This window comes from Ambystoma mexicanum, chromosome 1q, assembly GCF_040938575.1.
Source record: "Ambystoma mexicanum isolate Mex_15411 chromosome 1q, UKY_AmexF1_1, whole genome shotgun sequence".
Taxonomy (NCBI): Eukaryota; Metazoa; Chordata; class Amphibia; order Caudata; family Ambystomatidae; genus Ambystoma; species Ambystoma mexicanum.
Window position 1 is genome coordinate 170,416,354 of NC_090922.1, and position 14,168 is coordinate 170,430,521.

The following is a 14,168-nucleotide window of genomic DNA, read 5'->3' on the forward strand; positions in this document are numbered from 1 at the left end:
TGTCAACCTGGCCACCACTAATGTGCACGCCATCCCAGTATTAGAATGTAGTACTGTTCAACGAACAGTGGGTACATCTGACATGCCATTAATGATAGTATGTCAAACTTCTCCCGGTGTTTTTCGACAGAAACGCTAATGTCTTTTAGCTTCCGTTCACTGCTAATAATAACAAAGTATGTATTTGTCTAAAGTAAAAAATGCAGTAAGCCTACTCAGTGCAGTAAGTGCTGTTTGCAGGTGTTTGTCAGTTGACCGTTTCAAGTCCTTACAGAAACCTAGCCATTTCATCCATCATAACTATTACTATTACAATGAGTTTGGTGTTATTGCCCATCTAAATACCACTGGGCCAGTTGGAGCATTGTTTTGAAACTGCTTTTTGATAATGTCATACAACAGATCTAGCACTTCCGAAATATTGCCCTACATAGTTTCTGAAATTCTTAAATTTCAGTTTTGTTGAAATTTAAAAGACGCATTTCCGTCCCTTCGGCGGCACCGCTGCATATGCTTCCCATCTATTGAACGGATGTGCTGTCACCTCACTTCATTTGAAGGCTACTACTTATTTAACATGCTGCAACTGAGATTTGAAGATACATTGGGCCTAATTTACAAACAATACTGCCAAGTGTGTGCTATATTGTGAGCGCATGCGGTAAGAATGTGAGGCGCAAATGCAGAGAGCGTGGAGGGGATTCACAGAAAATAGTTCTGCATCAGATACACCCACAGCACGCCCTCATTGCAAAACAAGGTTGTGCTGTCAAAGAATTGTGTGCAATGAGAACCGTGTCATCGAACACGCCAAGGTTTAAACAGCAATCATTGATTAGACACAAGTAATTACCATTACCCCGACCTACACCCACCATTCCTAGTACCTGTACTCTCCAAATCTACACACCCCACAAGCAAATTGCACGGACACCCATTATTCCCAGTCACTGTACTTCCAGCATTCTGCACACACGCACATGACTCTGCAGCCTCTCTCCCTCCTCACAGTACATGCACCACCAAAGGTGCACCCAAAATCTGCATGACTCTGCAGCCACTCCGCCTCCTCACAGTACATGCGCTACCAAGGTGTGCCCCAAAGCACCATGACACCACAGTCACTCCCCCTCCCCTTCTAAAAATGACATCACCCTTGCAGTAAGGTTGACTCAGAGGTACATCTGCAGGACACCTGCACTCTCAGAGCACCATGCAAGACAACTATATTGACAACTGTTGAATGTCTGGGGAAACTCGGCACAGTACATTAACAGGAGAGTGACAACAAAGTGGCAGAAAGTACAGGAATAGTACGAACCAGTAACAACAGTACGGACACGGAAACAAAGAGGTGTACGTGATTGTGTAACCTGCAGACAGAAACGTGACCATTTGCCTGGCAAACAACTACAATACTTGTGTGCTTCACACACATAACTCACAGATGACATTAAGACAGGGACCACAATTCCATATGCAACAGGAATAAATGACAACAAACCCTCACTGAGAAAAGAATGTAGAACAAACAGTCCAGCTTCATCACTAGTAAAGACCGGGTGCAAAATGTACACTCACCACAAGTGAGAATTGACCCTTGCCTCCCCATCCCTCCCTGAAGGGGAACAGCTCCATCATACCAGAGCACTAGGATGGCCCGCTGTGTTGCCCCTGGCCTCGGGCGCCTGTCTCCCATATGGGTTGACTGCCCCCCTGTCCATTGGGGCCTGCTGGTCCTTAGCCACGGTCCTTCCTGGCCATGCCCATTGGAATGCATTGCTCTGCCAGATGGTCTGCCTGCTCTGGAAGTTCTTTGGACGTCAATTTTAAATGTGTCGCCAGTTGGGTCCATAAGGAGGCTGAATGCTCTCGGAGGTTGTTTGGCGAATGTCAAGGGGAAACGTATGGCTTTGCATTCCCATGTGAGCCATGCCCTTGCCCTTCTCCAGCAAGCACATTTCACCTCAGCTGTCCGGCATGATGACAGTTCCGCATGGTGCTGTCCCACCTTTCACCATGCTGGTGGTGGAAATGCATGTTGCAAGTGTTCCTCCTCTCGCACAAGTTGTGCATAGGTCCAGATTCTACCTCCCACCCCTCTCTGGTGGAGCAGGCTGGGCTGCCACCCCACATGTGGATGACCTGTCCACCTGACCCACATGCGTTGAGGTATGCTACAATGCTCGGGTCCCACAAATGACCCCCAAGGGTGTGAAGGTCGTCATGAGGTGGTTGCGCAGCTCCCCCGTTGCCATCCTCCAGCATGCGCGGCTACCTGATTAAGGATACCACCAGTAGTGGAGCCCTCAGCTTGAATTGACTCAACATGGGAAACCTCACTACCTGGACACGGAAAGGATTGTCAGATTGATGGCTCCATTGCCATTCTGTGGGTGTAGGTACGTGGCTCTACTTAGTTGGTCGTTTCGTACACACCTCAGGTTTCCACTACCAATTGGATGGTTCAGATTGGTCCTCAGATTGGCCCCTGCCGGAGTGGGTTGCGTCCCTGGTGGTGCACAGAAAAGACGATCAAACACGACTATCAAGAGGGAGTGTAAGTCATAACAAGATTCCTGTAGGTGATGCTGCGGAAGGATCGTGAATGCCACATCAGCCCGAGGTTGCATCCCAGAAGAGCACACCAAAGTCCAGGGCACCCCTCGCAACATGATACATCCAGCCGAGTGGTTTATGGCTGGGACGCCTGGCAGACCAGGTGGTGTGAACAGGCCCTTTTGGAGTCTGCTTGCTTTTGAATGCAGCACAAAATGGTGGTCAACTCCATCTGAGGCTAACTATGGCTGTGAGACCAATAGTCAACAAGTACAATAAGGGAAAGTTGAAAATAACTCAGACAAGAAAGTCCAAAAGGGTGTGAAACCACCAGAAAGGTAAATGGGTGGGGTATGGGCAGTCTGCCAGAAGGAATCAACACGACAGGTAGGTGGGTCTCCCAGAATGGGAGATCCCCTTTAGGGAAATGCAGCCCGGATGGACACAGCCCCTGCAGGGCACACACCCTCTGTGGCATTGCTTGGCAAATGGCACTGGGCCGACAGTGAATGCCCGGGGGCTGGTGATCCTCTGCTGCCCCACAGATTGTCAGAGTCCCCTAGCAGCAGTTTCCCCATGCCGTGGGGCTGAGGGAGATTGAGTGCTGCCACGCCCTCCTCTGACAAAGGTCCCGGGCCTTCTTCGGGGTTGCTGGTGTGGCGAAGGGGGATGTGGACCCATGCTCCTGGTGCAACTGTTCACTGGTGTGGACTGTCCTCAGTGGCTCCAACCATGTTGTGCTGCCAGACATGGAGGCGCATCACAGCTGCCAAGGGTCTGTGGTGATGTTGGTTACCAACCTAACCCGTTCTGAAACATGGACCGTGGAGTCCAACATGTGTGCAAATCTGAATCCATCAAGGAGTGTGCAACAACGGACCTGCCAAATCAACTAGCCCTGAAAATGTATGGTGCTGGAGGGACAGGTGCATATCTCGCCATTGTTGGCACTGAAATCTGCGGGGGCAGCTGCTCAGCAAAGGTCTATATCCTTCCAGCTGTACTGCGTGCTGCATGTGAAACTCTCACCCATCCTGGGTTTACCTGTGGGGGTGCATGCTAGGGAGAGAGTGCCTCCTCTCCCATTCCGGTCAGTCTAGCAATCCAGATAGCCTTGGGACAGCTGTTGGCAGTAACAGTGGCCCCACCCAGTCTTCCCTGCCTTGGAGGCAGGGAAGAGAGCCTGCGTCTTGATTTACAGATGACGGCTGGAGTCCCGGATCAAGCCCCAGACCCTGGACGGTGGCCACAAGGCAGGCAATCCCTCATGGCCATGCGGCCACCTGGCTGGGATTGTTTGACCTGATGGCCTGAGTTGGAGCTGGTCTGACTGATTCATACATTTGTCTCCGGCCTGTCTCCTTTAGCCCCCACTCTGTGGGGGCACAATGGTGGATGGGCAGTGTCCACCTCAAGTAGTGCCTGCATGTCGCAGCTGGCATAGTCCTCCTCTGCACCTGTGCATGTGCACCAGAAGGAAAGCAAGCCAACCACCCCTGGTACCTCCAGTGCAGGCATTGCCCAATGGCCCTGAGCCCAGAGCGAGGCAGAAGTGAGGCCGGAAGCTGTGGGCCAGGCGGGACCTGGGCTCTGGCAGGTGCCCAAGGGAAAGAGCTGACATGGCACATTGTTGTGGACACTAAGTCCTTATCCCACTCCCTGACCAAATCAAGAATTACATGTGAAGGGAAGTGGTATGTGCCATACACTTCCTCATCTGGCATACTGAAAATTGATGTGCGTGCATGGAAGATTCTGGCCCTCCTCATCCTTCTCCTCTTCCTCCTTCTATAAAGCAGTATGAATGCGAGCAATGCAGGAAACCGGCATGGTTGCACCTTTTCTATATGATTGCATGGTGCTTTTTATACTTGGGACTGGGATTGCATAGCGCTGTCCTCCTTTGAGGCTGGCCACACGTGGCTGTAGATTTGAGTCCTTTACAGTTGATGCAATTGCACGATTGAACCTGTGAATAGAAATCTGTTTACACTGCATATGGTGTGTTTGTACATTTGCACGGTGCCTCCCTCCCACAGCCATGTCATTTTCCTGCTTTAATGAGGATGTTAGCATATTCTGCGCCTTCTTCTTTGTGCTGGCCCTTTGCTTGTGCATTGCACAAGGCGCATGAGCATTGCACATTCTGCGAAGGACCAGCGCAAACTCTGATCTGTGAATCAGTGGATATCGTTTTGCACACTGCAGAGTGCACTTTTGTTGGCACAATGTGCATTTGTGCCATGCAAAACTATTTGTAAATTAGGCCCATTCTCTTACTTGTGGAGTATTATGAGGTGTAAGTTAAACATATAGCCACGAGGCAAAAACTCAGCCTGCGCATAGTTCCATTTGCAAACTTCAGGGAGTTTAAAGCAAAACTTTGCAAACTTCACAAAGGCAGAACGTTTTCCACAGTTGCCAATTAACGCCTGAACATTGAGTCTCGAGGTTTTTAAGTAAACGTACTATTTTTAGCATGAGAAACGGTGTTCTGAGCGTGTTCTGTTTTCCCCTCAGCAAACAATGAGAGCTGAAGAACATATTCTGTTAATGCATATCCACGACAGCAAAGAAGTGGCTGCAGAAAAATGGTTACACAAAAACCTGTGTGTCCGATATTATGTCTTGTAAACCAATTTCTTCCAAAAAGATGATGGAGACAAGCAGGCCATGCACTGCAAGCAGAACTCATTGCTTTTCTGTTATGAATTCCATTGGAGTAATGATTGACTCCATGCTCATGACTGGAAGAATCTGGATGCCTCCTTTTGTCTTCTGTGTGATCCTCATGTTTTATTCGTACTAAAACACAAGTCATTACTAGTCGTATTTATTAGAATTATCTAGTCAATTATTCGGTAAATTATTTTATTTATTTTACTTTTTTGGGTGGGATGCAAGTTGGGGTGGAGGAGGCTAGGACCGCAACATGTTTTATTTATTTCTTGTGTCTTTGCAATGTCTGGTTTGTGTGTGCATGCACAGTGTGCTACACACACAATGCACAACTGAGGAGCACACTGAGAGAGACAATGGCAGATGCTATGTGCGCACCAGGTTTGGGTGACAAGGGAAGCACTTTTGATTGTTAGCATGATATCAGGCGAGCACCTGCAACTGCCAGTCCCTTTCATTTCAATGTTGGTAGGGTGGGCAGGTCTAAGTGGTCAACATTATAGTGCAACATCATAAAAAAATTATTAGGCTAATGAGAAGTAAACAAAACATAATACTTGTTTTACATATTCTTATAACTGTTTAAACTTTGTGAAATAAATAAAATAGAAAAGACATATTTTTTATTTTAAGCGTGAATATTCTAAGAATGTATTCATAAATACAACAACTAAAATGACTACACATTGCAATAATTTTGTAAATAGTTTTATGTTCAAGGACCTTGTGTGCATTAAAGTAAAAAAACAAAAATCAACATTGTCTTTTATTAATTATTTTAAATTGTTCATTATATTTTTTTCAGAATAAATTGGGCTAATATTACTGTTATTTTGTAATCACATTGAATGGTCTATTAATTGTAAATATTAGGTTAAATGTTCTATTCACTTAACATATTTCGTTTTTTATAATGATCATTAATGTTGATTAATAATTATCAGTATTTACTTTGTATTTTCATTTTAATTACCATTATATTTTGTATAACTATTTTAATAATCTTGCTTATTACTTCTGATCAATGTTCATTTTATTGTTAATACATTCCATGATTCATGGCTATTCTGTTATTATTATTAATTTTGCTTCCACATTTTATTTTGTATGTTTTATTTTATATTTATTGTTATTTTGCATTTTAAAACTCGTTCTTTATTATTACTTCTGAAGACTAATAATTTTATTTCAAATTAATATTTTATTTTTCATGAATTGCTATTTTTCATTTCCCCAATTTTTTGTGGCTTGCTATTTTGGCGAACTCTCAGTGTGGGTTAATATAGCAAATACTAGTATGTTACTGAGTATCAAAGATACTATGCGCCTTATTCATGGAGCTTTTAGCGTGGTGCAAAGTGACTTTGCACTGCCAACAAACACCCTGATTCACAGAGCGATGCAAAGTGTATTTTTGCAGAGCAAAGCCACTTTGCACTGCAAAAGTACTCTGCGCCGCACTAAATGCCACTTTGCACCACGCTAAAGGTTCCATGAATTAGGCCCCATGTCTTTACATGGTAAGAACATATCTGATTTCTATTTGCACATCTGTCTGGTTCACAAATCTAGAATCAACCACTGCAGATACACAAAACATTGCCAACAATAGTTTATTGGAACCATTGTCATCAAAGAGGGAATCTATGGAATGGGGAAGGTCTATTATTATGTTGCATCAAACCCTACCATGCTCGAACCGTACGTGAAGTAGTGCTTCTCTATAGGATAATTATTTTGTATTGTTCATTGTTGATTTAATATACTGTATATATTAATACCGTTTTGGGGAAAGTGCGGGGACTTAATAACAACGATTGCCACTGCCTTTTCTGCATGGATGAAACTGAATCCTTAAGACATTTTATTTTATTTTGCCCTATTCACAGGAGGGTTAAAATAAGAACACTATCTCCACTGTTACAAATCAGGAGTGTTTGCCCAAATAAGACCAGCCTTCCTCTATCTCCTAATAATGGTCAATGCACACGCTACTTGGGCTCTGATTCATTTACATATTAGTGGCCTCCTACCATTAAGAATAAATATTGATTGTTAAACATGACAGTTGGCATTTTAAAAACAGCAAATTATTCTTAGGTTTCTACATGGAGCTGGGAGATCTTGTTCTTGGTTTTCAGGGAGATGTTGCAAAATTGGCAAATTCAGATTTCTTACATACAACACTGCCAAATGTTGGTGGGGTGTCTAGGGAAGTAAAAAGGGGGGCTTTGCCATTTGTGTGTTCCTGGTAGGGCTACAACATGCTCAGGCACACAATGACACTGTGGTGGACTCACAAGTCAGTCCAAGGTGATGTCAGTTGCATGCTTTGCATCCTTAAGCACTTTGCACAGAAGCACAAGCCTACATAGGGTTTTGGTATAAAAAAAAAAGAAACCCCGGAAATAAATGGGAGCTCTTTTGCCTGCTTTTCATGGAGTTGTTACAAAATTGGCCAAGTCGGATCTCTGACATATAACCTCTGTGAAATGCTTTTTGGGGTCTTAGGGAAGTCAACAGGAGGGCTTTGCCGCCTGAGCTTTCCTTGTAGAGCTACAATATGCTTAGACACACCATGACACTGTGTCAGACTCACAGGTCTGACCAATGCAGAGCCAATGCCAAGCTTTGTGCCCTAAAAAAACTTTGCACAGAAGGAAAAACCTAGTGTTTGATCAAGTAAAATAAATAAATGTTTCCAAGAAAGAAACTCCATTTATTGGAAGACACCTGTTATTTCAAAGGATGAAGCTTCACTCCCCCAGCAAAAAGGACCCAGATGTTCCTTCCTCTGGCCAACTGAAATAACCGATCTTAATGGAGGAATGGGACTTCTCAAATGAAGGAAAGAGCAGTGATGGAAGGGTTTGAGGGGTGGAGTCCCTTCCCTTTGAAGGCCCAGGGCCGTGGCCTACTGAAGAGCAGCCATTTACATCTTCAAAATCTTTGAATCAATTAACCCCAAGATCATCAGCAGACTTCAAACCCAGAAAAGGCGAGTCTGGAGCAGAGAGAGAGAGAGAGAGAGAAGAGAGAGAGGGAGAGAGAGAGAGAGAGAGAGAAAGAGAGAGAGATAGAGAGAGAGAGAGAGAGAGAGAGAGAGAGAGAGAGAGAGAAGAGAGAGAGAGAGAGAGAGATTCCATATGTGTGTGTCACATGCTACTGTTGTGGTGCTGTTTCTGCTGAGTTGCACCATTATTTGTTTGAGCTGCTTAGCAATGGTATGTCTTGCTATATGCCTGCAATTATCTACATTATCTATGCCATGTCCGGTTTTGAAGTGCTATACTCAGATTTGGTATGATAGACTGTGTTATGTTATGCTATACCATGCAACTTTTTTAAGGTTTGGAAACTTGTGCAATGTTGTAATATGTACATGTATAACATCATAAGATTCCAGAACGGGAATCAGAATGTTGGGAGAAGGAAGACGCGGAGTGCGGCGGTTGCTGGAAGAAGAGACCGCCCATCACATTCATATCCCCAATAAGAACTATACTAATTAATAAATATATTACATGGCCACTTTAGTGGCCGTGTGGGTATGGTTAAGTTGCTAATCCCATAGGAAGAGCAGTTTTTGGACGGCTTATAACTTCCCTCTACCTGGACAAATCCTCACCAAATTTTGCAATAATAAGTATATGGCCCACTCTGATTTTGTTTGCAAAGTTTGGTGAGGTTTGGTCCAGGGGGGGCAAAGTTATAGGGGGCGTCCCAAAATTTATTTTTTCCCATAGACTGAATGGGGAAAAAACTTTGCTCATGCCTACTTCCCAAACCGCTGGACGAATTTTCACCAAATTTGCGATAGGAGCAGCGGCTTGGTCCCGAAAGCGTGCTTTTGTAAATTTGGTGAAAATCCGTCCAGTAGTTTTTTAAAAAAAGACCAAAAACTAGGTCACAAAAAATGTGTGATATCTATGTCCGGTCCGCGGACACACTTCCCTGTTTGCTTCGCGGACAGTGTCCTGATTGGCTAATCGGCTTGCATCATGTCCGCGGACATGCAACGTGTTCGCTGATTGGATGGTGAGGAGCGTGAAGTGCGTCAGAGTTTTGGAAACACCCGCCATCTTGGATTCCCGGACAGCGGCCGATGTCCGCGGACATCGCGGTAAAAACATATGAAAAAACACATCATTCCACTTGTCAAACTTATCAAATAATCTCTGGGAGGTGAGGGGTGATGAGGATGGGTTGGGATATGGCTGAAAGAAGCAAAAAAAACAGGTGTTTTTGGCCGCAAAAGTCCGTGAACAGTCCTGTGAAAGTTTGCGAACACCTCAGCATTACAGGGTTGGTGAAATGCAGTTCTTGGATGGCTTATAACTTTGGCGCAACATATCGGAACTGCATGACATTTTGCATGTATATTCCTGGGCCGATTCCGAGTGAGTATGCAAAGTTTGGTGGAATTCTGTCATGAGGGGGCAAAATTAGAGTGGGGTCCCAAAATAATAAAAAGGCTTATAAATGAGGTGCCATTTGACGAATCCTCACTTAATTTGGGAAACTGATAATACATTTAGAAATGAATGTTTTTTCCGAAGTTTAGTAGGATTTTGTGAAGAGGGGGCAAAATTAGAGGGGGGGTCCCAAAATAATGTAAAGGCTTATAAATGAGGTGCCATTTGACGAATCTACACTTCATTTGGCAAACTGATACTAGATCAAGATATACATGTTTTTGCTAAGTTTGGTGGGATTCTGTCAAGAGGGAGCAAAATTAGAGTGGAGGCCCCAAAATATTGTAAAGGCTTATAAATGTGGTGCTATTTGACAAATCTACACAAACGTTTGTAAAAAGATTATAGACCTAGATGTAGATGTTTTCGTAAAGTCTGAATGGATTTTGTCAAGTGGGGCTTAGGTTATATGACGATTGTATGTGCATACATTTGACACGTTTGAAAAAATAAAACATGGGTGGATTTCCAGCAAACTTGCGTAAGGAGCATTGGCAAGGACCTACAAGCATGGTTTTGCAAAAGTGCCAGTGTTTTATTATTTGACAAGTGTCATAATGTAGCTACAAATAATAGCGGTATGCCTTTAGTGACTGAGGTGTAGCCTGTGGCCATGGGCAGTGGCCAGATTGTCCGGGTCATGGAATAAGGTCATGATCCGGACAATCTGGCTACTAGCCATGACCACAAGGGACAAAACATAGGATTAAAGTGGCCACGTCCACCTGGGACTGGCTTTGTGGTAAAGTTATTCTAAATTAGGATAGATTTCAAAGGGAAGAGAAATGTGCTCGTGGTAATATGGTCATAGGGTTCTCTTTATGCCTTCTGCAGGCTGCTATGCAAAGCGAAGAGGGATCCTGTATGGAACCCTCGCCTTCCCTTTCCATGGTGGCCATCCTGGAAAAGGATTTTCCTTCCTACATCGGGATGCCGTCGGCGTCCCGGTGTTGGAAGAAAAATCCTATTTTTTAGCCCGCCAGGTTTTTGCTTTGGGAACCTAGGGTGATAATGGCCTTCATCCCCCAATTCAGGGGCTGGAATGGGGGGATAATGGTCCAGAGACCTTGTTATCCACCCTCGCTTTGCTTGGGCTGAAACTTGTGCTGCTGGGCCGGTGTCCACCATTGCAGTCCCTGGAACAGAGGATGAATGCCACAATATTACCATTAGCATAACACAAAATGCTAATGGAAATGTTGGAAAATCTTATTTAGTCTATGCACTTTACTGAGAAATATAAAGTAGATGGAGTCTCTACATTTTTTTTTTAGTTCTATTTTGTAACTGTGAAAGGTGGTTCCTAAAGGACTATGTCGTTTGTTGTTTTTGGATGTATTTTTTTTGGCAGGAGAGCTGAGAACGAAAGGTGGGGAGGGAAATGAGGGAAGAGCAACCACACACTAATACGGAGAGGTAGGTGTACAAGGAAAAATATTGCACGTGTGTTATTTCTAAGTTAGGGGCACTGTTTCTCATGCTCCTTGATTACAGCAGTAGTGGTGGCCCTTGGGGAGGAGGGATGGCATTAGCTGATGCCATTTTAAGATAAATAGCAGTTTTTCTAAAAGTATGTACTGTGTAGTAGATTGTTAATGGATAATGAGTAGGAATAGGTGCGGAGTGCAGCGGTTGCTGGAAGAAGAGACCGCCCGTCACATTCATATCCCCAATAAGAATTATACTAATTAATAAATATATATATATATATATATATGAGCTCCTTTGCCTTACGTGTATGCTTCAAATGTCTTGTTCAGCTGGGATTAATGTGTTATTTTTCCAAAGCTAAATGTACGTTCACTGGAATAATACCAGTTTGCTTCTGTATGTACTTGTTCACTGCTTCGGGAGAGGTGGAAGCAGGAATATTATGTTGGTTTCCTTTTATACTAGCTGGATAGGTCATGTTATGTTATGTTATGTTGAGGTCTCATTATAATGTTTTGCTTTAAATGTCTAATTTTGAAGCACCTCTGAACCTGCCATAAAACAGCAGGTAGCAACTTACATGCAAAAAAAGGAAGAAAGACCAGAAGGGTAGACCAGGAAATCTAATCTGTTAACTAGCTCATACACACCTAGTTTTACCTACCTTTCGCATTGTGATGCCCTGTATTAACCAAACACAGTAACTGCAGCACAGGGTGAGAAGGCCAGTTAAATGCAGAATTAAGTAAATTAACTCCCATAAGTGCCAAGTCTCAGCCTAAAAGGATTTCTACCTAACAGGTAGATATAGCCAGTATCTTAAAGGCTCTAGCAGGACTCGGGAACCTCCAGGAAGGCAGGTCATGGTTGAAATCCCAACCTCAGTTAAATGTGCATATATTTTCTTTCAGCTTCAGGAGAGCGCTTGTGCTTGGTTTTACATGCTTTGGCCCACCATGAAACTCTGGAAGACGCAGAAGCCTGATCACAGCTCAGCCATATGCAGGCACTTGTTCTTAAACACTTTGTGCACAAGCCTAGGGTTTTGGAAACCATAACATAAGTACATGAGGAAACCCAAAAATGTAAGGTTAGTTTGCTTGTATTTCAGGGAGATATCAAAAAATTGGCAAATTCTGATTTCTTTCATACAATCCCTTGCACATCTTGTTGGTAGCCCTAGGGAGGTAAGTAGAAGGGCTTTGCAGCCTGTGTTTTCTTGGGCTTCAACATGCTCCACTTCGCCATGCAGTGAGTACATTTCAGACATACCACCTGGTGCAGCGAAAACCTCTCCTCCAGCTACCTCTCCTTTTGGCACTGGGCCCCGCAGAGTACAGTTGAGTCACACAATAAAAATGGTCAAATTGTAAACATAACTCTTACACCTTTTCCTTCTCTTGCCTTCCTGAGCACCTAATCTATCCTTCGCCCTCATCCCAACTATCTACCTGACTTTGCTCCTCCCTACCCTCATTGAATGCTCTATCATACTCCTCCTGCCCCTGCTTTCCCTCTCTCACTCTGGCTGCCTGTCCTAGGCCCTCTTCCTTCGCCTTCCACCGGGGCAACAGAAACTTGGTGTCATCTTTGACTCCACTCTCTGTTTCTTTCCTCACATCTCGGACATCGCCAAGAAGTCCCACTACCAGCTGGACCTGCTGAAAGGGACTCTTCCCTTTCTCACTTTCCCCCAGAATCTCACTGTCTCCAGAGCCCTGCTTCTCTCTAGGCTGGACTACTGCAACAACCTCTTTGTCAAACTGCCGTGCACTACTCTCCACCCTCTGCAACTAATCCAGAACAGGACTGTGAGACTTACCCTTGGCCTCAAGCCCAGTCACTGTATCTCTCCATCCCTGAAATCACTCCTCTGGCTCCCAGTGGCTGCAAGGATCAAGTTCAAGACCTTTGCATTGTCCACAGAGCTTTCTGGGGACTGGGCGCACACTACATCCAACACTCTCGTCCAAAATACCTTCCTTCTTGAGCCCTTCACTCAGCTACCTCGAACTCTCGAAGGTTTAAACGCTTCTCCAGACAGAGAGTGGGGGTAGATCTCTCTCTTCTGCAGGTGCCTCCCTCTGGAATGGCCTCCCTGTCCCTCTCAAAGTTTGCTGGACCACCTGTGGTTCCAGGAAGGAGCTCAAAACATTCCTCTTCTCGTCTACTTTCTCTCCCTTCCCTGCTGACCTATCTGACCTACATGTCTGCTGTACCAACTGGATTCCTGGCTACCCTCAGAGTCCCAGTGGGTACCCGGCTAGTTCTTGATCAGTCTGTTTGCACTACCTCCAGGCCTACCAGGCACATAGGGGCTGTAACAGTAACCCTACAGTCCCTGGTTCTCATTGCACTACCAAGAGTTGTGCTGCCCTGACTGCACTTACTCAGAGCATTGCTACCCTGTTTTCCCCTCCCCTCTCCCTTGCACTTCCCCCTCCCTTTCCCCTTGCACTTATAGTTCTCACACTTGCATGATCTGAATTACAGAAGGCCTAGTAAGATTGTTTGTCTTGTCCTCCCTCTGTCTCCCCTCCCTTGTCTTGTCCCTAGAAACACTTGTGTACAGGCGTGTTATAAATGATTTATCATATCATATCAAACAAAGCCCTGCGTGCAGCACGAGACATTGATAGCCATGCCCACATCTTGGAAGCCAGAAAAGCAGCTCATTGGCTCCGAGTCAAGGAAAGAATCAAATTCAAGACACTCTCTATCACCTTCAAATGCATTACCGGTGAAGCTCCACAATACCTCACAGACACCATCAAAAAAACCAGGTCCGCCTACAAACACTGCCTCCTCCCTCCTTGCTACAACAGGAAAAGAGCAGGGGGCACCAGCTTCCTTGCCCAGGCCCAAGGCTCTGGAATGATCTACCGCCTCACTTACAAAATGAAACCTCATATCATGTCTTCAGGAAACACCTCAAAACTCTGCTATTCAACTAATATATGACTTTCATTCAGCTTGCCTCCACTTTATTTGGTGTCCCCCCAAATCCCATGTAAGCAGCACCTA